We start from the raw sequence: 24,764 nt of genomic DNA on the forward strand, positions 1-24,764 counted from the left end.
GAGAAACAACATCATTTTGATACCCCAGCATTCTGTTCTTTTTAACAGGACCTGCCTTTGGGGGAAACTTTTTTACTGGAGTCTAATCTGCTATGGTTTTATCTGGGCCAAATCTACCTTGAGGCAGAGAAACACAGAACTCTAGCCCTTTTATCCTTTCATGTGGGACAAGAGAAATATCTACGTCCAGCTCCTGCTAGCCATCCTGTCCACCAAAGGGGGATAAACTGAGAAGCACTGCTGAAGTTCACAGTTTGTAAAGACTGCAATAATCATAAGTCTATAGAACATTTTCCTCCCTGCCTCCCACCTGACCAGGACATTACAGGCTTATTTACTGCAATTCTTTGTTATGAAATATATTACGTCCAGCTTTCAAAAAGAATTACAAAGCATATTAAAAGACAAGAAAATACAGTTTGCAGAGAATGAACAAACATCAGCACCAGAATTATATATTGCAAAAATGTTGGAATTACCCAACCAGAAATGTTTTTAAAAACATGATTAATATGCTAAGAACTTTAATGGAAAAGTAAAAAATGTAAAAGAACAGATGAATAAAGTATACAAAGACAGAAATTCTAAGAAAGAATAAAAAATAAAGGCTACAAATAAAAGACACTGTTGCTTGCCCTGGCTGGTTTGCTTGGTGGTTAGTGTGTTGACCAGCTGATGGAAGGGTCTAGGGTTCAATTCCTGGTCAAGGGCACATACTTGCATTCAGGTTCAATCCCTGGCCGAGGTAGGGGCACAAGTGGGAGGTAACCAATTCATGTTTCTCTCTATGTCTTCTCTCTCTCTCTCTCTCTCTCTCTCTCTCTCTCTCTCTCTTCCCCCCCCCCCCTTCCTTCCACTCTCTAAAAATCAATGGAAAAAATATCCTCACTCCTAGTGTGATGATTAAAAAACAAAACAACAACAACAATAAAAAACCACTGTAACAGAGTTGTTCTGTCCAACTAGATTTGAGAGAAGGAAGTGATAACCTTATTTCTAATCTGAACTCATTCATCCTATCAAATCATTGTTGACAATCTAAGCATGACAATGCACTCTGTGTTGTCATTCCAGGAAAATAAGAGCCTCTGCTTTCAAAATCTTGCTGTCTAAGGAGGAGGAAAGACATATATTCAATGTAAATAGGAGAGTGCAGAAGGGATACTAGGAACGGTGATGTCGATGTGAGGAAAGACTTCAGTAGGATAAGACATATTCTCTGATAAAAGTAGGAATGGAGGACAGTGGAAAGTTTTGCCTTTCTGGAATTTAGTTTTCTTATTTGAAATTTTTAAATAACAAATTTGCCTTCAGAATTTTTCCTAGGGGAGGTAATAGACAAGTATGCCAAGATGTACTTGTAAGTATATTATTATATTCTTATTTTTATTTTTATTTTATTTTATTATTTTTTTTCTTTCCAATTTTTTTTATTAAGGTATTATATGTGTACATATCTTACCATTGCCCCCCCCACCCCACTCCCATATATGCCCTCACCCCCCAGAGTTTTGCGTCCATTGGTTATGCTTATATGCATGCATACAAGTCCTTTGATTGATCTCTTATCTCCCCCATCTCTCCCTAACCTTCCCCCTGTAATTTGACAGTCTGTTTGATGCTTTACTGTCTCTGTATCTATCTTTTTGTTCAGGTTTATAATGTTCTTTATTATCCATAAATGAGTGAGATCATGTGGTATTTTTCTTTCATTGACTGACTTATTTCACTTAACATAATGTTCTCCAATTCCTCCCAGGTTGCTGCAAATGATGAGAATTCCTTCTTTTTTATGGCAGCATAGTATTCCATTGTGTAGATGTACCACAGTTTTCTGATCCAGTCATCTGCTGACGGGCACTTAGGCTGTTTCCAAATCTTAGCTATGGTGAATTGCACTGCTATGAACATAGGGGTGCATATATCCTTTCTAATTGGTGTTTCTAGTTTCTTCGGATATATTCCCAGGAGTGGGATTACTGGGTCAAATGGGAGTTCCATTTTCAGTTTTTTGAGGAAACTCCATACTGTTCTCCACAGTGGCTGCACCAGTCTGCAATCCCACCAGCAGTGCACGAGGGTTCCTTTTTCTCCGCATCCTCGCCAACACTTGTCGTTTGTTGATTTGTTGATGATAGCCATTCTGACAGGTGTGAGATGGTACCGCATTGTTGTTTTGATTTGCATCTCTCGGATAATTAGTGACGTTGAGCATGTTTTCATGTGTCTCTTGGCCTTCCTTCTGTCTTCTTTTGAAAAGATTCTATTTAGGTCTGTTGCCCATTTTTTTATTGGATCATTTATCTTCCTTTTATTAAGTTGTATAAGCTGCCTGTAGATGTTGGAGATTAAACCTTTATCAGTGATGCCATTTGCAAATATGTTCTCCCATGCAGTGGGCCTTCTTGTTGTTTTGTTGATGGTTTCTTTTGCTGTGAAAAAGCTTTTTATTTTGATGTAGTCCCATTTGTTAATTTTCTCTTTAGCTTCCATTGCCCTAGGGGCAGTGTCAGTGAAGAATTTCTTTTGGCATATGTCTGACATTTTGCTGCCTGTGGATTGCTCTAGTATTTTTATGGTTTCCCGTCTTATGTTTAAGTCCTGTATCCATTTTGAGTTTATTTTTGTGTATGGCGTAAGTTGGTGATCAAGCTTCATTTTTTTGCATGTATCTGTCCAATTTTCCCAACACCATTTATTGAAGAGACTGTCTTTATTCCATTGTATGTTCATGCCTCCTTTGTCAAATATTAATTGAGCATAGTGGTTTGGGTCAATATCTGGATTCTCTATTCTGTTCCATTGATCTATATGTCTGTTCTTGTGCCAGTACCAGGCTGTTTTGAGAACAGTGGCTTTGTAATACAGCTTGAAATCTGGTATTGAGATCCCTCCTACTTTATTCTTCTTTCTCAGGATTGCTGTGGCTATTCGGGGTCTTTTTTTATTCCAGATGAATTTTTGGAGAGTTCTTTCAAGGTCTGTGAAATATGCCGTTGGTATTTTAATGGGGAGTGCATTGAATCTATAGATTGCTTTGGGTAGTATGGACATTTTAATGATGTTGATTCTACCAATCCATGAACATGGTATGTTCTTCCATCTGTTTACGTCTTCCTCTATCTCTTTTTTCAGTGTCCTGTAGTTTTCCGTGTATAGGTCTTTTACCTCCTTAGTTAAGTTTATTCCTAGGTATCTTAATTTTTTTGGTGCGATGGTAAATGGGATTGCCTTTTTAGTCTCTCTGTCTGTAAGTTCACTATTGGTGTATAGAAAGGCCATAGATTTCTTGGCGTTAATTTTGTATCCTGCTACATTGCCGAATTCATTTATTAAGTCTATTAGTTTTTTGACGGAGTCTTTCGGATTTTTTATGTACAATATCATGTCGTCTGCAAATAAAGACAGCTTTACTTGTTCTTTTCCAATCTGGATGCCTTTTATTTCTTCTTCTTGTCTAATTGCAATGGCTAATACTTCCAGTACTATGTCAAACAGGAGTGGTGAGAGTGGGCATCCCTGTCTTGTTCCTGTTCTTAGGGGAAATGTCTTTAGTTTTTGTCCATTGAGTATGATGTTTGCTGTGGGTTTATCATATATAGCTTTTATTATGTTGAGGTATGAGCCATCTATTCCCACCTTGTTGAGAGCTTTTATCAAGAAAGGGTGTTGGATTTTGTCAAATGCTTTTTCTGCATCAATTGATATGACTATGTGATTTTTATCTTTCAATTTGTTTATGTGATGTATCACGTTTATTGATTTGCGGATATTGTACCATCCTTGCATTCCTGGGATAAATCCTACTTGGTCATGGTGTATGATCTTTCTGATGTACTGCTGGAGCCGATTTGCTAGAATTTTGTTGAGGATTTTGGCATCTATGTTCATGAGGGATATTGGTCTGTAATTCTCTTTCATTGTGTTGTCTTTATCTGGTTTTGGTATTAGGGTGATGCTGGCTTCATAGAAGGAGCTTGGAAGTGTTCCTTCCACTTGAATTTTTTGGAATAGTCTGAGGAGGATAGATTTTAGTTCTTCCTTGAATGTTTGGTAAAACTCTCCTGTGAAGCCATCAGGCCCCGGGCTTTTGTTTGCCGGAAGCTTTTTGATGACTGCTTCAATTTCGTCCATAGTTATTGGCCTATTGAGCTGTTTAGATTCTTCTTGATTGATTTTTGGAAGGTTATATTTTTCTAGGAATATGTCCATTTCCTCCAGATTGTCCAGTTTGTTGGAATAGAGTTGTTCGTAGTATTTTGTAACAATCCTTTGTATCTCAGCGGGGTCTGTTGTTATTTCACCTCTTTCATTTCTGATTTTGTTTATTTGGGTCCTCTCTCTTTGCTTCTTGGTGAGCCTGGCTAGAAGTCCATCAATCTTGTTTATCCTTTCAAAGAACCAGCTCTTGGTTTTGTTGATCTTATGTATTGTTTCTTTGGTCTCTATGTCATTTATCTCCGCTCTGATCTTTGTTATTTCCTTCCTTCTGGTTACACTGGGCTTTTCTTGCTGCTCTTTTTCTAGCTCTTTGAGTTGTAGGGTTAAGTAATTTATTACCATTGTTTCTTGTTTTTTGCAATAGGCCTGTAGAGCTATGAACTTCCCTCTCAAGACTGCTTTCGCTGTGTCCCATAGATTTTGGATTGTTGTGTTTTCATTGTCATTTGTTGCCATTATGTTTTTTATTTCTTCCTTGATCTCTCTGGTGGCCCAGTCCTTGTTTAATAGCATGCTGTTTAGTCTCCATGTGTTTGATTTCTTTGGATTGTATTTATTGTAGTTGATTTCCAGTTTTATGCCACTGTGATCTGAGAAGATGCTTGATATAATTTCTATCTTCTTGAATTTGAAGAGACTTTGCCTGTGACCCAGCATATGGTCTATCTTTGAAAATGACCCATGTGCACTTGAGAAGAATGTATATTCTGTGGCTTTGGGGTGAAATGTTCTGAAGATGTCAATTAATTCCATCTGGTCTAGTGAGTCATTTAGGATTGCTGTTTCTTTGCTGATTTTTTGTTTAGAGGATTTGTCCAGTGGTGATAGTGGGGTATTAAAGTCTCCTACTATGATTGTGTTGCTATTAATCTCTCCCTTGATATCCTCCAGGAGTTTTTTTATGTATTTGGGTGCTCCTATATTGGGAGCGTATATGTTTACCAGAATTATTTCTTCTTGTTGGATTTCTCCCTTTAGTATTATGAAGTGGCCTTCCTTATCTCTTGTTATGGCATTTACTTTGAGGTCTATTTTGTCAGATATAAGTATTGCTACCCCAGCTTTTTTTTCATTTCCATTTGCCTGAAAGATATTTTTCCATCCCTTCACTTTCAATCTGTGTGAGTCTCTTGTTCTGAGGTGGGTCTCTTGTAGACAGCATATATATGGGTCGTGTTTTTTTATCCATTCAGCTACTCGATGTCTTTTGATTGGAGCATTTAGTCCGTTTACATTTAAAGTTATTACTGAAAGGTATTTGTTTGCAGTCATATCTATTTTTGTGTCTGTATTCCTTCTTACCTGTTTATTTCTTCTTTTTACAGTATTCCCTTTAGCAATTCTTGCATTGCTGGTTTGGTGGTGATAAACTCCCTGAGGCTTTTTTTGTCTGCAAAGCTCCTGATTTCCCCTTCAATTTTGATTGATAGTCTTGCTGGATATAGTATTCTTGGGTTCAGTCCTTTGCTTTGCAACACTTTGTATACCTCCTTCCATTCACTTCTAGCTTGTTGTGTTTCTGATGAGTAATCATTTGACAATCTGATGGGTGTTCCTTTGTAGGTAACTCTCTGTCTCTCTCTTGCCGCCTTTAGGATTCTCTCTTTATCATTTATATTTGCCATTGAAATTATGACATGTCTTGGTGTGGGTCTTTTGGGGTTGGTCCTGCTTGGGACTCTCTTTACTTGCGTAACTTTTATCTTTCCCATATCCGGGAAGTTTTCTGTCATTATTTCTTCAAATAGATTTTCTAATCCCTGCTGCTCTTCTTGTCCTTCTGGCAGCCCTATTATACGCATGTTACTTCGTTTCATGTTGTCCCGAAGCTCCCTTAGGCTTTCCTCCTGCTTTTTAATTTTTTTCTCCAATTGCTGTTCAGCTTGAGCTTGTTTCTGTACCTGATCTTCTAACTCACTAATTCGGTCCTCTGCTTCTTGTAGTCTACTGTTGAAACTTTCCATGGTGTTTTTGATTGTAGCTATATCACTTTTCATTTCTTCCTGATTCTTGCATAAGTTGTTGATTTTCTCATCCATCCGTTGTATAAATTCCACGACCATTACTCTGAACTCCTTTTCGGTCATGTTGCAAGCTTCAGTTTCACTAATTTCCTTTCTTGGCGACTCCACATTTTCTTTCCTCTGTGAGATATTTCGTTTCCCCATTCTGGCTATTACCAGAAGGCTCAAATTTCCGTTTGCGTAGACCTGGGCCGTGTGCTGTGGGGACTTCGCTCCACCCGAGTTTCACTGGAGTGCTCTGACACTAGGACGTATGGCTGCCTTTGGTTGGTGGGAACCAGACTTGCCCAGGGTCAGTGTCCCCAGTGTTCTGTGTGGTCTCGTGTGCACACTTGGAATCAGGGGCCCTGTCTGCACCACACTGTTGGTATGCGCCGAAAATGAGATCCTTAGGATGTGCCAGGAGTCAGAGTTTCCCTGTGTCTGCACCAAGACTCGAGTGTCAAAGTCTCTGTTGCCTTGTGAGGTTTCTCGTTGAGAATCAGGGTCCCTGTGTGTGCATGCACCAACAATTGGGGTCGCTGGCTCTTAGTGTGAATGCGCTGTGAGTCAGGGATCCCAGGCAGCTGTGTCCGGCGTGCCAAATTCCCTGAAGTGGAGCTGCGGCCTGTGTGTGCTCTCTCTACTGAGCCAAACCGGCTAGAGCGCACATTCTTAAAATCCTGAAGGTGAGCTGACTCCGTGGTGCACTCTCCCAAAGTCCCAGAAGGGGGTCGGAGTCCGTCCTGCGCGCCAACTTCCCCGAAGGGAAGCCCTTCTGTGCACGCTCTAAGATTCCCAGAAGGGGGAGCTGTGACCCGCAAGCCAAATTCCCCGAAGGGGAGCCCTCTGTGCGCACTGACAGATTTCCCCGACCGGGAGCTGCTTCTGTCCCGTGCCGCGCCAAATTCCCTAGTGGGGAGCGCGTCCCTGCGCAAAGCTCGGCAGCTTGGGCGAGGGGCGGATCTATCAGTTACTATGGTGCTCTTGGCGCGCCTGTGAGCGCTCAGCAGCTTGGGGGAGGGGCGGGTCTATCAGTTACTATGGTGCTCGCGCGCCTGCTGGGAGTGGGGTAGGCTCTTTGACTCACGGAATTCTGCTGAGAAGTCTGGATTCTTGTTTGTTGGTCTGAAGCTGTGATAGCAGTTCTCTGTGCCCAGTGGCTGCAGGTTCCTGGTTTGTGTCAGAAGCCAGGATCCGCGTCTCAGGCAGCTCTGTTTCCCAAGATGGCGTGGTCTCCGCGTCCGCACCAGCTGCTGAGAAGTGTCAGCTTTGTGCGCGGGGCTGCGCCGTCTAGGACTGCCCAGTTAGGGAGCCCCTTGGAAGACGTGCAGAATCTAACTGACCCTAGCTCACACACACACACACACCACACATGTCTACACTCTCCTCTATGGGTTCCTCACTCACACTCTCTCCCTACCTTCCAGCCGGTCGCCATCATCCCGCCTTCCCCTCTATATTCTTATTTATTACTAGTGGCCTGGTGCACAAAATTCGTGCACAGGGGGAGGGGGGTGTCCCTCAGCCCGGCCTGCACCTTCTCCAATCTGGGACAAAGGATGTCCTACTTCCGGTTTACAGGGATTGGGCCTAAACCTGCAGTTGGACATCCCTTTCACACTCTGGGACTGCTGGCTTCTAACTGCTCACCTGCCTGCCTGCCTGCCTGATTGCCCCTAACCACTCTGCCTGCCAGCCTGCTTGCCCCCAACTTCCCCCCTCTGCCAGCCTGCTTGCCCCCAAATGCCCCCCACCAGCCTGATCACCCCTAACTGCCCCCAATGCCAGTGTGCTCACCCCCACCTGCCTCCCCTGCTGGCCTGCTCGTCCCTACCTTCCCGCCCCACTGGCCTGCTCGCCCCCAACTGCCCCCCTGCTGGCCTGCTCACTCCAAACTGCCCCCCCCCACTGTCCTGATCACCTCCAAATGACCCCCACTGACAGCCTGCTTGCCCCCAACTGGTGCCCCTGCTGGTCTGTTTACCCCCAACAGCCCCAACCCCCAACAGCCTGATCACCCACAACTGCCCTCCCCTCTTAGCCTCTAACCGCCTCTATCTCAGCCCCACCACCATGGCTTTGTCCAGAAGAACATCTGGAAGGTGTCCTGGAAGGTCTCCCAGTCTAATTAGCATATTACCCTTTTATTAGTATAGATAAAGGCCTAGTGCATTGGTGGGGGCCAGCTGGTTTGCCCTGAAGGGTGTCCTGGATCAGGGTAGAGGTTCCCTTGGGGCATGGGGTGGCCTGGGCTAGGGGTCTGTAGTGGTTTGCAGGCCGGCCATGCCCCCATGGGGTGAGGGTCCCCACTGAGGGTGTGTGGCCAGCCTGGGTGAAGGGCTGAGGGATGTTTGCAGGCTGGCCACTGCCCCGGGCAACCCAAGCTCCCAGCCCCTCCTTTTTTTTTTTTTTCCAGCGCCTCCTTAAGTGGAGGCCAGGGCTGGCTGGAAGCAGGTATCTGGGATTTATTTATCTTCTATAATTGAAACTTTGTAGCCTTGAGCAGAGGCCAGGGCCAGCCAGGGAGAGCAGGAAGCTTGGCTTCTTCTGTTGCCTGGGGCAACCCAAGCCTCCTGCTCACTTCTGCTCCGTGGCCATAGCTATCTTGGTTGGGTTAATTTGCATACTCACTCCTGATTGGCTGGTGGAGGTGGCTTGTGGGCGTAGCGGAGGTACAGTCAATTTTCATGATTCTCTTTTATTAGATAGGATAATAAAAAGTGACTAAGATTATAAAATCATGCAATGGAATATTACATGTCTACTAAAAGTGTAAGATATATTTGTATTTATTTACATAACACACATATTATGATATAGTTAGTGAAAACTATATTAAAAAATACAAATTTATGGTATTAGCCTTTGTAAAATTGTGCATGTATGTGTTCCTGCCTGTGGTGAATATGAGTTTATGCACAAAAATGAATCTTGAAAATTACTTTTAAAATGTTCATAGGGATTTCAGGAAACTTTGCTTTCTTTATTATTTTTATTTATTTGTTAAATGCCCATGAACTACTTTTTAAATCAATTTTCTATTTTAAAACATGTATATGAATGCAGTGAATTAAAGTGAGAATGCTAAATTATATAATCAGGTTTCATTATAAAAGCACAAAATTCTGTAAAATTATAATTATTAGTATAAAATTGAAGAGTAAATATGATGGTGATAAACTGCAGTTAGCAAGGAAAAAGAATGGAGATAAAGTCAGTCATAGAAGTTTACCATACTTAAATTGGTAATTTTTGTTATATTTGAAGTAGAAATAACTTTCAAGTGAATTAATTTCTTCACAGAAAATAGTTGAGTTAATAAAAGTTGCATGGTAGATTTTGTGTGTGTTTATTTGAAAGGGAATTTCTATGGCCATTGCTTATTCAATAAGTCATATGGAGCCTTCCCCCATAATAAGTAATCATTTTTAGAAGCAGAGATCTGAAAAAGTTATTAATTTATTTAATATATTTAAAAGAAAAGCTTTAGAGATTAAAATTGGTACTTTATTAAGAAATACATATAATAAATTAACTTTATTGAAAATAATAAAATTATATAGAACAGCTTCAGTCTAAGATAATTGGTATTGTGTAGTTATCATATAATAATGTAATATTAAAAATCTGTTTAATGTGAAAGGGTAATACATCATCTTCATCCCTTAATGGAATTAGGGTCAAATTTGGCCAACTTACTGAAATTGTAGTTTTTTATTTGTCTAAACTTTGTATTTTTCTTGAGTGTTTATATTGTTGTCTCTAGGAAGTTTTTGAATATAGACATACAAACAAACATAATTATTTTTATTGGCATTTAAAAAATTTGCCTAAGTGTTCCTTATCCTATATAATAAAAGGCTAATATGCAAATCAACCGAACAGTGGAACAACCGAACAACCGAACAACCGATCACTATGACATGCGCTGACCACCAGGGGACACGTACAGAACGTGATGGGGGTGGGCAGCAGGCAGCAGAGCATGGACATGGTGAGCCTCGGCCATGGCGGGATGGTGGAGCAGGTGAGTGGCGGCGCAAGACCAAGGCGGGGTGCTGGTCACTGTCATAGGGGCAAGCCTCTGGTGGTTACTGAAAATTCTTTGCTCCCCGAGCTCGCTCCTGCTTCTGGTGCTGGCCCCACTCACATCCACTGCTGTGCAAATCCCCCATTTGCTCAGCACAGTCAGCTGGTGTGAGCGGCAGCTGCCGGCCCTTATTGCCCCTGAGGCTTCTCCACCTCCCCCTGCTCCTAAGGGGCAATCGAGGCAGCTGCTCGCACCTACTGACAGCGCCAGGTCCGCTCGCACCCGCTGCGAGCACTGGCCCTAATCACTCCACTCTGTCAGTGGGTACAAGCGGGACTGGGGCTGTCATCACGTGAGAGCGGTGGCAGGGCTGCAGGCAGACAGGGGACCCGGGGCCGCTGCAGGAGGGGCCGGGCCAGGGCATGGAGGATGGGCCGAGACACGCCCCTGTGCCCACTTCAGCCTCACGGCCCACAGTTCCTTTCAAGGTGCCCCTAGTATATTATAATATGGAAACCTCACGAATTCCAGAAATTCTCAAAATTTTTTTTTCGTCAACTCTGAACTGCTGTTTTCTATGGGAACTTAGAAAATGCAATTTCTTTGTGTTGGAAATGTAATCAAGGGTTCTTTATTTCAAAGCTGAATATTGGCATTATCATTTGTCAGCAAGTAGACTTGCACAATGCCAGCCAAATTATTTCATGGTTGGTTAATTATATAGTACTTAGCATGTCTGCATTTGGCTATCTTGGTCTGTAGCAATTATCACACTAATGATAGACACAATTTTTTCCTTGATATACAGCATCACTATGAAAACTTCAAGGACAAATTTACAATAAAATACATCCTATATTAAAGCACAAATTTTCATATTATATTCTCTATATTTTTTTAATAGGTAGGTTAGAATTGCTTCATTCAGATAGCGACTGAGGATTTTGACAACTTTAACATGAGTACAGATATCATCTTGTATTTTCTCTCATTTGAGACTCAATATTTTATCCCTAATTCCAGGATGAATAAGATTTTGTTTAGCTAGTTCAATATAAAATATCAACACATATTTTCTATTAATGCTGGGGCACATATTTGTTGTTTATTACATCAATCAAACACATTACTTTTCTAGCATTTATTGCTCTTAATTTATCTGTAAGATTATCAGGTCATGTTATCAATATTTAAGTGCTTCTCAGTCTTTCTGGTCAAGAGCCTGATCCTATTTCATTAACTCTGTATGAATCAATGTAGAATTATATGTACAGAATTTTTAAACATATGATAAATTATCAGTCCTATTATCATTACATAAATTATTTTCAGGAGGATGTCAGTTTCTTTAGAAAATTCATTGACATTTTAAGTTTAACAAAGAATCTAAACTTATAGCCTATTATACAAACACGGAGACAATAAATACATACCTAGACCCTACACTACAAAGTTAAATGTTTGCTATTTATTAGGACCAGTAGTAATTATGACAATAGTTTGTGTATTTGATATCATTTTAGACCCAGAAATAAGGATTTTTATCTTTATAGCTTACTAGAGGCCCGATGCACGAAAATTCCTGCAAGAGTAGGCCTTCCTTCCCCAGGGTGCCCGCACTGGCTTTCCTCTGGCACTCGGGACCAGGGCTTCCCTCCCTCCAGTCGCCTGCAGGCACCCGGAATCCTGGGTAACTTCCCCCGGGCTAGGCCTCAGCTTTGTCAAGAAAGATGTCCAGAACAACGTCTGGAAGACATCCGGTCTATCCAGTCTAATTAGCATATCACCCTTTTATTAGTATAGATTTTATGCAATTTTTTCTTTATATCATATGCTATACATTGTTAATGAAAGTATGAATTTCTAGAAGAAAAAATAATGATTATTTTTTATTAAAAGCACTAAAAATTTAAAGATATCAAAAAATGTATTGCATATCTAGTGATTTAGGATTTTTCTTCCATTTATGAAATAATGGCATTTATACAAAGTACAGATTATAATTAATTCACTGTTAATTTTAGTCTTTTAATGCATACTCTTGAATTCCTTATCAGTAATAACCTTCAAGTCATAAATCTTCAGATTAATTAAATCCAGTAATATTAACAGGGCATTTGAAGCTTATTACCTATCACAATAGATAATTGTTCTCAAATATTAAATTCAATAAATAAAAATAAATCACTATTACATTACATAGTATTTTAAAAAGAGAATCTCTTAATAAGCTATAAAATCCACACTCACTGTTTAAATGAGTGAGGATAGATTTCCAGTTCAGAATTCTATCATAAATTATTAGGTAAAAACTACGCTACCGAAACATTAAATTAATATAGAATGTGTAAGATTTGAAAATTGGATACTACTATGTTTAAATGTCTTATAAACTGCCATTTTGAAGATTGAATGTAATTTGAACAGTATCAATTTAAAAACTTTTTATTACAAAAAAGGGAAAATCAAGCTTAGATTTAATGAACAAGCAAGGAGATTGCATAAAATTTAGCATCTTTCTGATAACTAGGATTAGCTATAACCTTAAAATACAATCTGGACAATTTACCAAAGAAATAAGGAAATATTATTCTAAACACATAAAACAGTATCTAAACACATTTAAATATTATTCTAAATCCTTTTAATTTATTCCAGGAATGAGCAGAGATGGCCATTTCATCATTATTATTCAACATTGTCATAGTTTAAATATAAGATAAAGTAGTATTTATGGAAATAATAGAGTATAATAGTGTTATTAGTTGCCAGATAAATACATAAAAATCAATAGTTTGATTATCTTTTATTTTAGGAGTAAGTAAAAATATGAGGGAAAATATTACATTTGTAATTATTGCAAAACTATATACAATAATCTTAGAAATTTAATAAAAATGTAGAATATAAGATCACATACTTTTTATAGAACACAATGCAAGATTTAAATTAAAAAATAGACAAACAATAATTTTGTGGGAAAGACTTTAAATAATAAAAATAGCCACTCTCCCAAAATTAACATATAAATTTAATGAAAATCCAATTAAGTTTTGTCTTATTTCTTTAATATATAAAAATCAGACTGGTTGATAATACTTTAGTAATACCTCTAATATACCAACTCTCATAATAGAGTTTTATAATTAAACTAGAGACCCAGTGCATGAATTCTTGCACCAATGGGGTACCTCAGCCTGGCCGACTCTCTGACATCCCCTGTGCCCTATTGCGAGAGGGCACAGGCTAGGCCAAGGGACCCCACTGGTGCACAATCGGGGCTGGGGAGTGACATGGGAGGTTGGCCAGCCAGGGAAGGACTGTGGGAGGGCTCTAGGGCGTGTCCAGCTCGTCTCACTCAGTCCTGATCAGCCGGACCCTAGAAGCAAGCTCACCTACCGGTCAGAGTGTCTGCCCCCTGGTGGTCAGTGCATGTCATAGTGACTGGTCGACCAGTCAACTGTCTGCCCCCTGGAGGTCAGTGCATGCCATAGCGAGAAGTTGAGTGGCCTTAGCATATCATTAGCATATTATGCTTTGATTGGTTGAACAGACGACCAGATGACCAGACACTTAGCATATTAGGCTTTTATTATTTAGGATTAATATTCACTTGGAAATAAACACATGTCTCAATATTGACTTGGGAATAACCAAGTAGATCAATAGAACTGAATTGGAAACCATGAAATTTTTCCTAGAATATATTAATATTTAATGTCTTGAATATGTAGTGATTCAAGGAAAGAAGGGAGTAGTTAGTTAATAAATGATGTTGACATAATTGTCTCTTCATTTGGAAAAATAATGTAAGATGAATTTCTATGTTACATACCATCCTAGTAAATCACTGTCTTTACACATATAACATAAACTGTTAAAAATGGCCGTACTTATATGAAATGCATTTATATGCTTTCCAAAGGAAGAAAAACCTGTATTATTAGCATCCAGGTCTCCAAGCTGTCCTAGTTTAGGTCATTGGGAGTTTCCACTCTCAAGTGTTTTCCACTGACACACTGTAAATGAACACTGAAAAGCCTCAATGGCCTACTCTGGTCTTAGTATCCTGCTGCTTATTCATGGAGATCTAAAGACCTTGAGAGAATCAAAGGACAAACAATCATATTACTTTTGTTTTTGTCATTCTCTAGCAATATAACTATTAAAACAGTATTATGTAAATCTATGTACTACCCAGCAATTTCATGGGCTGAAGCCTTTGTATATTTATGTTTGAACCATAAAGGTGTCTTGAAATCTAACCTCAGCCCTTAGCACTTTGTACTCTCATAGCACTCAGTTAACTCAAAATAACCCTTCATCTAGAGGAGTTTGAAACAATAAGCTGGGGCAGCAATAATATAAAAGTTGCTATACACATTCACCTGCAAAATTATATTTATTTTCTGTTTTTGTTGGTTACATAAATTTAGCATCAATCAGGTTGTGCATTGTGTGTGTGTGTGTGTGAGAGAGAGAGAGAGGGAGAGAGAGAGGCATTCCTGGCCCTAACATTTTAAAATTCTGTTTACCACTTACCTACTTTTGTAGCATTTACTATATACCTAGTTTGGATGTTTAATCTTAGAAAAGGGTGTCAGCAAACAGCTGAGAGGGCATTCAAGTGCTCAGCCTTAAATGCTCTTCCTTTGTAGTGGGCCAAATAAATCTCCTGGATGACAGGAAAGAAATCAGGTACTATTGGGAAGAGAAGAATGAACATTAGACAGTAAATCACAAATATTGACTAGCAGAACTATCATTTTTTAATTGTTTCTGCATCAGCAAAATAAGCTAGATTGTGTTGGCTTTGAGAACAGCAACACCACCACATTCACCAACAGACATTCCACAACCGCAGTGTTTTTAAAACAGCAAAGGCTTTCCTGGTCTTCCCTCTATAGTTCCATCGTAAATGGCCATGCCTTCTTCACTACAAGACTCTAACTGGCTAGAAAGCCAATATGAAACATTTCTGTTGTCATGATAGACACTAAAAACATCTGTGTGACAGGGTAACACATCACTTCAACTCTTAAGTCATGGGCCAAACCTGATTTCAGGGTGAGAATTATTAAAACCTCTCACAAAGACAGGTCACCAAATACAGGGTGGGGCAAAACCAGGTTTACAGTTGTGAGTACAAAAAAACACAGAGTTTATTCTTGTATTATTAATGATTAATTGTTATATTATTTTCCAAATGAACACCTGTAAACCTTTTGCCCCGACCTGTACTGGGTACTAGAATACCATTTTATTCAATTACAAACTAATCATGGCACTAATTTTATGTCAGTCATCATATTTCATCCTTATAGCATTGGTCATGAGGAGAATACTTTTTCGTGTTAAATATTAATAAAATGAAGCTCAGAAAGGCTAAATCATTTGTGAGAGATGTAATGTAGTGGACAATAGATAACATCAGATCAGAAAGGACTCTGAAATGCGAAGTCCTCCACTGTATCACATCATCACCAGTTTACAATCTGAACTAAGTTATGCTGAGAAAATGAAATTGATTAAAACAATATTAAAGTTAAGGTATCCTAAAAACGTGCTTTATTAGGGACTGTGATTTGGTATACATATAATTAGGTTGAAAAGTTTTTCAAAATTTTTTTCATGTGTAAAATTAGTTCATTCTATATATCTTCTTAATAAAATTAAAAGAAACTTTCACAACAAAGAATATGAATTGAATAAACAGTCCAAAACCTCACTAATAATAAAATAAAGTTGACATGAACTTGAAGCAGCCCATTTATCATTTTGAGCCTTAAATTCATTACTTAAAATGAAGATTTTGAGTACATGAATTCATAGATTTTTATAAATGTTTTTAGTATTTATTTAATCAATTAAGTTGAAATGTAGATTGTTTATGGATTCAACCTGGTCTCATTAAAATGAGAAATTTCACATCAAAATGTACTAGAGACAGGTTTGTCATTCTTCCCATTTCTCTCACATTTTTAGTATTATCTTCTAACTACCATAGATGACTGGCAAACCTCCATGAAGAGACAGAGAGGTGGAGAAAGAGGGCATGCTGTAGTGCAATTGATCCTGTCTTATTCATGGTACTTGATCTAGGACAGCAAAATAGATTCCCCCAAAAAACTGAGTGAAACCTGGGGCTTAATGGAAAGAGCATGATCTCTGGATTTGGATAGAACAAAAGTTGGCTCTACCCCTTATTTCTAACTTTGAAAAGTTACTCACTTTCTCAGGGCCCATATATCCTCATTTTTTAATATGAATGTAATAAAAGACAAACTGCATTGCTGTGGAGATTAGATGCAAATTCATGGATCCAGCTTAATGATGTACAACTCATAGTTGATATTTAAATATTATTATTTAGATTATTATAATTTTACTAGTAGTCCTGCGCACAAATCCATGCACCAGTAACTTGCCAGTAGCTCGCTGCCACCCTCCAGTAGCTCTCTGCCCAATGCCCCACCCTCCTGTAACTCCCCCTGCACCCTCTCATAGCTTGCTGCCCTGCTCCCTCCTGTAGCTCTCTGCTGACCGCTTGTAGCTCGCTGCCCCACCCTCCTGCTGATCCGTGATCCGGTCATTACGCTTCATGGCGTAACAACCATTTGCATATTACATCTTTATTATATAGGATTAACATATTAAAGAGACTTGCAATACAAGAGAAAAGTGAATAGGAAACCAAAATGTAGAAGATTGGGCAAAAACTGGAATAAATGAAGGAGCCTTATAAAGACAAATTAGAAGTCTGCATTGATGGAGTTTTTAACTAGAAGCAAAGACAGATTTTCTAGCAAGACTATCAAAATGTAGGTATTCTGACAGGTACCTCTACAAAGACAGCTAGCAGTAGTAACATACGGGCATTGGGAAAGCATCCTAACTGTAAAATAAAGTCCTTCATGTGAAACTCCCCCACCCTCATATTAGTTGTTTGTTCTATCAGTTTTTATGTATATCTAGTATAAGTTCAAATGTTTTATTATTTAAAGGCTTTTTACACCTGATTTATTGAGTTTGTTCCAAATGTATTCAAACATGATTTTTTGTTATATTTTCTTTCAATGATTCTCTTTATTGACAAGCTTACTATAAGTGAAAAACATTCAGAGACATTAAACAGATGTTTCAAACATGTGTTCAGTAAGATGTGTTTCCTTGGCAATATAAACAAATTTGTGACATCTAAGAAATACTTTTTCCATGCTCTTCAGGATAAACTAAACATGAATAATATTATTATTTAATTCATGCTAAACTTAAAATAATAATTTGCTAATACTTAATAACTCTTATATCCTAAGAGAAATAATTTATTTAAATATAATGATGATATTGAGGTATTATATTTCCATATAAACTTCTACATTACCATTATAATAATATTGATTGAATGGTGAGGAATATCTTTTGAACAAATTTGTGTAGCCAACTGACTAAAGTGTGCATTTATACCCAACCTCAATTAGTGAATGCCATGAATTAAATTCCAACCATTTTTTATTATTTAAAGAAAATTCAATAACACAGTGTTGCTCCTTAAAGGAAACTTTATGAAATACTCTTACTGCAAATTTGGCTATCTTGAGTTAGGCCAAGCAAAGCAACATTAATACATAGAGAAAATTAAAGAAGCACTTTGATCAAAATTTAGTAATTACACTCAAATAATTGGGCTCTTGTTTATAGTATTAATTAATATTCCTGTGGAATATGCTGTGGTGTAAGTTCCCAGGTGTAACACTGGGTTGTGCTGATTCACTCTTTTACTTGTGAATATAAACAAACAGGCTGACATATTAATGAAGCTGGCCCAGGATAGTGATGTGCTCTCTAGTCATTGCACAGATTTTTTTTTTTTTAATTAAAAACTGGAGGCCTGGTGCATGAAAATTCGTGCACTTTTTTGGGGGGTGGGGGTATCCTTCAGCCCGGCCTTGCCCTCTCACAGTCTGGGACTCCTCAGGGGATGTCTGACTGATGACTTAGGCCTGATCCCTATTGGGCCTAAGCTGGCAATCAGACATCCCTCTGGCAACCCGGGAGTCCTCGGGGGATGTCTGAGTAACACCTCTGGGGAGCGGGCTTAAGTTGTTAGTTGGACATCTTTAGCGCTGCCGCGGAGGTGGGAGAGGCTCCTGCCACCACTGCTGCACTGGCCAGCCATGAGCCGGCTTCTGGAAGCATACTGACCACCAGGGGGCAGCTCCTGCATTGAGTGTCTGCCCCCAGGTGGTCAGTGCATGTCATAGCAACCAGTCATTGCGGTTGTTCCACCGTGGGGGTCAATTTGCATATTACCTTTTTATTATATAGGATAATAAACAGTTTGTTCATTTATAGACCAAACCATATTCATACTTAATAGTATCTGTTGAAACCAAATGAGCTGGACAATCTTGCCATCCTGCACTATTCTGTACAGGGAAAAGCAGATTGCTAGCAATTGAGACTGACCCTTTTATTTTCAGCAGTGAAAGAAAGAAATACATTATTTTAAAATATATGCTAGAATTATCAAGATTATCATGTGAACTCAATATTTTATTATTGATAATAAATAAAATGTTAGTTTAACATTTGTAGATTTAAATCATGGTTCATTGTGTATTGTCTGACAATATATAACATATCTTTATTACTTTGTTATTATTAGCTTATCCTCACTTTATTGAATTAAAATATGTATCTAATGCACTAACTTGGAACCTGCTGGTGAGGGGGTGTTGGTACCTCTTCCATTAACAGAACTCTTTGAAGCTAAATTTTTGCAGGAATGGAGCTCTCCATCACTGTAACAAGGCAAAATAGGTCAAGCCTGCATGGGGCCAAACTAAAAGAAACCAATTTTCTAAATAGTTTCCCTTGCTGGAGGACAAACTAAAAAAATTCGCTTCTCTGGAAAGTTGCAATGGGCTGTAATAGAGTACGGGGAAAAGAAATGGAAAAGCTTTGCTTACAAAATGGGAGGAAATCTTTCAGCAGCAGGAAGAATATATCCTTCTTTATCATCATGTTCTTTTCATAGTTAAGCAGAGAATGCTCTATCAGTGTCATCTCAGGCATTATACATATAATAGATATGAATTAAATAAATATAATAAGTGAAGGTCACAAATCTGTACATATTAGGTTGAGATGAACATAATTAAACATTTACTTTTAAGCAAGTGTGTAAGTTACAAGTTAAAATAAAACAGCACAATAGGTTGATGGTGCCAGAAGGATTTAACAATGTCCCCAGTGTTGCTAGCATTTCTATTTAAAAGTCAATTTAAAGATAAATTCATTTGCATAAACTATTTTTTTTCTCTGACCATAAGTTTAAATTATTAGCATTGTAGAGAGGTTAATTTGATTTTGGAATACCCTTCCATTTCTAAGTTTTAATCACCTATTTGGAAAATTATATCACACCTCTTGGGATAATTAAAACTACCCCAAGTGTCTCAAAACCAGAATTAGAAATCACTGGTTTATGTAATTGGCAAAGAGATGTCTGGGGCCAATGCTTTCAGCTGAACCAACCAGCATAATTCATCTTTTTTTTAGGAGTGACCTCTGAATTCTATCCCTGTCATCTACTCATTTTGCTTTATTTAGTCAAGTTCACATGAGCCCCTTTATCCATACTTCATTCATTCATTTGCACAATAAGCATTTATTGCTTATTGCTTTACCAAGTCATATTTGGCCTTGTGACCGTCTCTCCCTCTCACTCATTCTGCGCCTTTTATACTTCAAGCCTTTCTCATCTGCTCTTTAATTTATCTGGAACCCTTTCCCACAAGCGCTTCCTATGACATAGTTGCTCATTTCGTTCAGGTGCCTTTTCCAATGCCACCTGCCAAGGAACGCTTTCTTGATTATTCTGTACAAAATAATATATCTCCACAAACCCATCCTTTTGTATATTTTCTTGATCTTTTTTAAATAATCTCTTTTACTATTTGAAATTATGTTACATATAGCATTTGTTTGTTTGTTGTCTATCTCTCACACTACATGGTAAATTTCATGAGGACTCACTTTTTTATATTAAAGTTATATTTTCATCATATATGACAGTGCCTTGAACATAATAGGTAATGCTTAGTCAGTGCAGGCTGCTGTAACAAGATAACATAGGCTTGGTGGCTAAAGAAACAAATTTATTTTTCACAGTTCTGGAGTCTGTGAAATCCCAATCATGGTGCCAGCATGGTGGGTTTTGGTGAAAGCACCTTTTTCTGGTTTCCTCATGTGGAGGGGATTGGCATGTGGGTACAAGGGGAGTAAGCTCTCTGGTGTTTCTTCTTCTAAGGCCACTAATCCTATCCTGAGAACTCTATGCCCCTGACCTAATTACCTCTCAAAGGCCCCATCTCCAGATAACATCACATTAGGCATTTGGGTTTCATCAAGTATTTGGGAAACAAAAACATAAAATCCATAATAAGTACTCAGTAAATAATTGTTGAAAAAAGGAATTTTAAACAATCTAATAAGGAAACATTCATATTTAATAATTTTTTAAGATTTAAGATTTTAAAATTTTGTGTGTGTGTGTGATGCATAACTTTTGTGTATAATTAGAAACGTTTAGAAAAGTGTTGTATATCTAGTTTTACTTTGTTTCCTTTAAAATGTTGTTGCTTTGCCTAATTTGATGAAACAGAGCTATTTTTAATGGTATGAGATAAATTCTCTTCTTTCTCTTTTCTGAGCAATTTTTTAAATCTTTAAAGTTAACAATACACAATTTAGTTTGCATCTGTTTTCCAATTAATTTTTGTATTAATTATGGCGGTATTATTTTTTTCTTCACTTTGGTAGAAGCCCTTTAAAAGCAGGAGTTATATATCCTGCCTTCCTTCTATATGCTTTAAATATCAGTCAAATATATATTTTTAAATTGATATATGTTTTGGTTGCTACTTGAAGTATTTCTTAAAGCATATGATTTCACCTACGTAGAAGTTTAGATATGCTGATATTCATGTGTTAAACATTGAACTCATATTACATTCCCAAATCTCCATATTGCCGTATTAATTTTTATTCTACTTTTTTATATCTGTTACTGGTGCAACGATTTGCATATATGTTCAAGCTAAATACCTCAGGTCATCCTTTTCTTCTTTAGTTTTTTCGTATCACTCAAGCCCAAATTGCAGCCAGGTGTTTTTAATTATACCTCATTAATTTATCTCATAATCATCTTTTGTCTTGATGCCAATTTTCAGGTTAAGATCTTTTTGATGGTTCTTACTGGTTTTCTAGATTCTAATGTCTATACTCTTCCCTTATCCTGCTGGATTTATTATTTTTAACATATTTTAATCAAGCATAGCACTGATTAAAAACAAAACTAGAACTAGATCTTATTTTAAATGGCTTAATGTTTAAATTTAACATTGTGTATTTGAACTTGACCTATCTTTCACATCTTATCTACAACTATTTCCATTCTGTCCTCCTCAAATAAGAACATATATTTCCTAATAAATACTTCATTCTTTTACTTTTATGCACTAATTGTGCCAATCCTTCTCAATGAAATTCACGTTTCCTTTTCAGTGAAATGAAATGCTATTTATACTCCTAAATCCAGCTCAAATAACACTTCCACCCTGATTTCTTTCTTTACTTTGCAAGGCATTCCTTTAATGGACAGGCATACCTTGGAGATACTATGTGTTTAGTTCCAGACCACTGCAGCAAAGCGAGTCATAATAGTGTTTTGCTGGTGAAGGGTTTTACCTTCAACTTGTAAACAAACAAAAAAGGTAACATCTGTGGGATATGTACAAACTACTTTTATTTAAATGCTTCCTTTTCCTCCAACATTTATTGCATTCTCTTTTATCTTAGCTGTAGTCCTCGATTTTCTTATAGACCAAAAGTATGTCTCGTTCAATTTTATATTTCCAGAGGTAAACTAGACAATGTCTTACAGGCGGAGAAAACTCAATAAGAAGTAACTGAATTAATCAATGAGTGTCAAAATGAATGAATGACAGAAGGATGGGTTCAACTGCATGCACCCAAAAGGAAGGCGGAGATGGTGGAGGAGTAAGCTGAGATCAGACTAGGAGTGTCAAATCGTAAAGCAGTGAAAGTGGCGAGACCGCACCTAGAGCAGAGCAGGCCTGCCCTCAGTCACGCCTAGCTTAACTCAGCTTCCCTGCACTGTTTGAGACCCTCTTCATCCTTAAATACTCCCCTTTAGAGTTCGATTGTTCAAAGCACATGCTACCCTTTAGCTCTAAATCAACTATCATTAATTGGGATACATTTATAAAAGGTCTTATATTGTTAATTACCTTTTTATGCATTCCTATTTTTTCTTGATGACATCATCCATATCTGTAACTTCCTCCTTTCTCACTCACATCTATTATTACTTTATACTTAATAAATAAACAGGATAAATTTACTGTTTAATTGGCTTTTTAGTCCACTGTAGGTTATCTAAGCTAGTAAAATACCCACAGGATGTGTATGTTTCTACGTGTGTGTTTATGTCTGCTTTGGGCAGGATGGGAAATTCCTCCTAGAGTCCATGCTATGAAACTCGAATTGGCCCATCTCTCCTCCTGATAAATATGATAACAATGTATTCTATACCTAGAAACTGGTGATTAAGGTAAAGTGATTTGATCAAAGTCATACAGTTAGTAAGTGGCAAGACTTCTGTAGTTTTCAAAAACCTTATTCTAAATGTCAACCTAGGATCTTTCTTGCTACATCAACTTGGCATTTCATTAAAGATTGGGTATTAGAGATCCAGTTACACCCCATTGACTACTAAACATTCTTAAGCTTTATTCACTTCTGCAAAACAGCCTTCTTTAATTTCAAACTGAAAAATTAGAAAGAAAATAAAGGAATGTTTTTAAATTTCCCAGTACTTTGAACCACTAAACCACAGGTATGTGTAATTTGTGGTAGTAACCTGAGCTTTAATTGATCCACAATTTAGTCCATGTTGTGGTGCTGGCAGGAACATCTTCACTAGTCATTGCAGACATGAACTGGAAATACCAGGAATAAAAACATAAAGTACATTGTGGCAAAGTTTTGATATTCTAATTTAAAATAAAACTCGAATCAAAGAAAAAAACAAGGTATCTATAATAATAAAAGCATAATATGCTAATTAGACCAGACATCATTCTGGACGACCTTCTGGATGAAACTGGGGCTGTGAGGAAGCCTGGGTCCCGGGTGCCAGAGGGAAGCAGGTGCCGGCACCTGGGGGGAAAGAAGGCCTACTCTTGCACGAATCTCCTGCATTGGGCCTTTAGTAAAAATATATTGTCATATGCTGCTAAAGTACCATTTTCATTCTGAAATCTTATAACTTAACAACGAAAACACATTTTCCTGAACAAAATGATCCTGCCCAGTAGTGCATTATTGGCTGATACAAAGCCACCTTACAGAACACCAGCAGCGTGTGGCTTCAGGATTTCCTCCTCAATACATCATTCAGTTTGCATAACAACTCCTCTTTCTTTCATTGAGCCAGCAAGGTGAGTTAAGGGTGGAGGTAGAAAGGGAAAGAAATAAGGGAAGAAAGTTGCGTTTGCCAGATGTGTAGAACATGCAAAGGCTATGTCATCTCACTCAGCACAAAGAACCCGTGGATTTCTTTTTCCACCACAGAGAAGCAGGTTCTTCCTCCTCCTTAGTCATTGGACCCAACAATACTTCAGAGACTGCTCAGTTCTTTAGCTTTTAGTGTCTGTTAAAATGTAGAATTGAAAGCATGTTATAGAGCTTTGATTGAGTATTTTTTTTTCTTCATCACAGAAACAAAAACCTAAAAAAAGTTGAGATTTTTCCTGAAATGAAAAGTAAAAGTCAGAATTCAAAGGACAAACCAGTGTCTAGGCATCCTATTATCCCTGGGAATGCTATGTTCACCAAGAACTTCAGAGGACCCTGAGGATGCTTGTGTAAATTGTCTCATAGTGTGGGAGAAATCTAGTGTTATCCATGCCATTTAAATAAGTACTTGAGGAGCTCAAATGGCAAAATGTAGCAAGCAACTGGTACACTGTGTCAAGAGACGAGGAAAATGTGAAACCTTACATGAAAATAAGCCCAACCCCCAGATTAATGACTGTGCAGAAGTTAAAACTGGCTGAGAAAGAACATCATACGTAAATGTGACAGACTTTATATTACCAACCCTTTTAGCATTCCTAAAATATGAGTGCAGCAAGGAGATGTATTCATAAATACTGTAATGTTTTGAATTTTACATGAAGAGGCTATTGTTTTATCAAAGAACTTGCTATGAAGATGATAGACTGTAAAAAGAGGATAGAAAAAAATAATTGTGATGATGACTATACAAGGAAGTGTTTTGTATGTGTTTTTTCTCCTTTTACTTTAATAAATCTCTCTCTCTCTGGATTTCTGTGAGCTGGAAAAAGGTTTTATTTTTGTTTCTGGAGCTTTTTTGCCAGATGGGGTTCTTTGAACTATCACTGCTCTAACTCTGC

The sequence above is a fragment of the Cnephaeus nilssonii genome (assembly GCF_951640355.1).
Source record: "Cnephaeus nilssonii genome assembly, chromosome: 8".
NCBI classification, from domain to species: Eukaryota; Metazoa; Chordata; class Mammalia; order Chiroptera; family Vespertilionidae; genus Cnephaeus; species Cnephaeus nilssonii.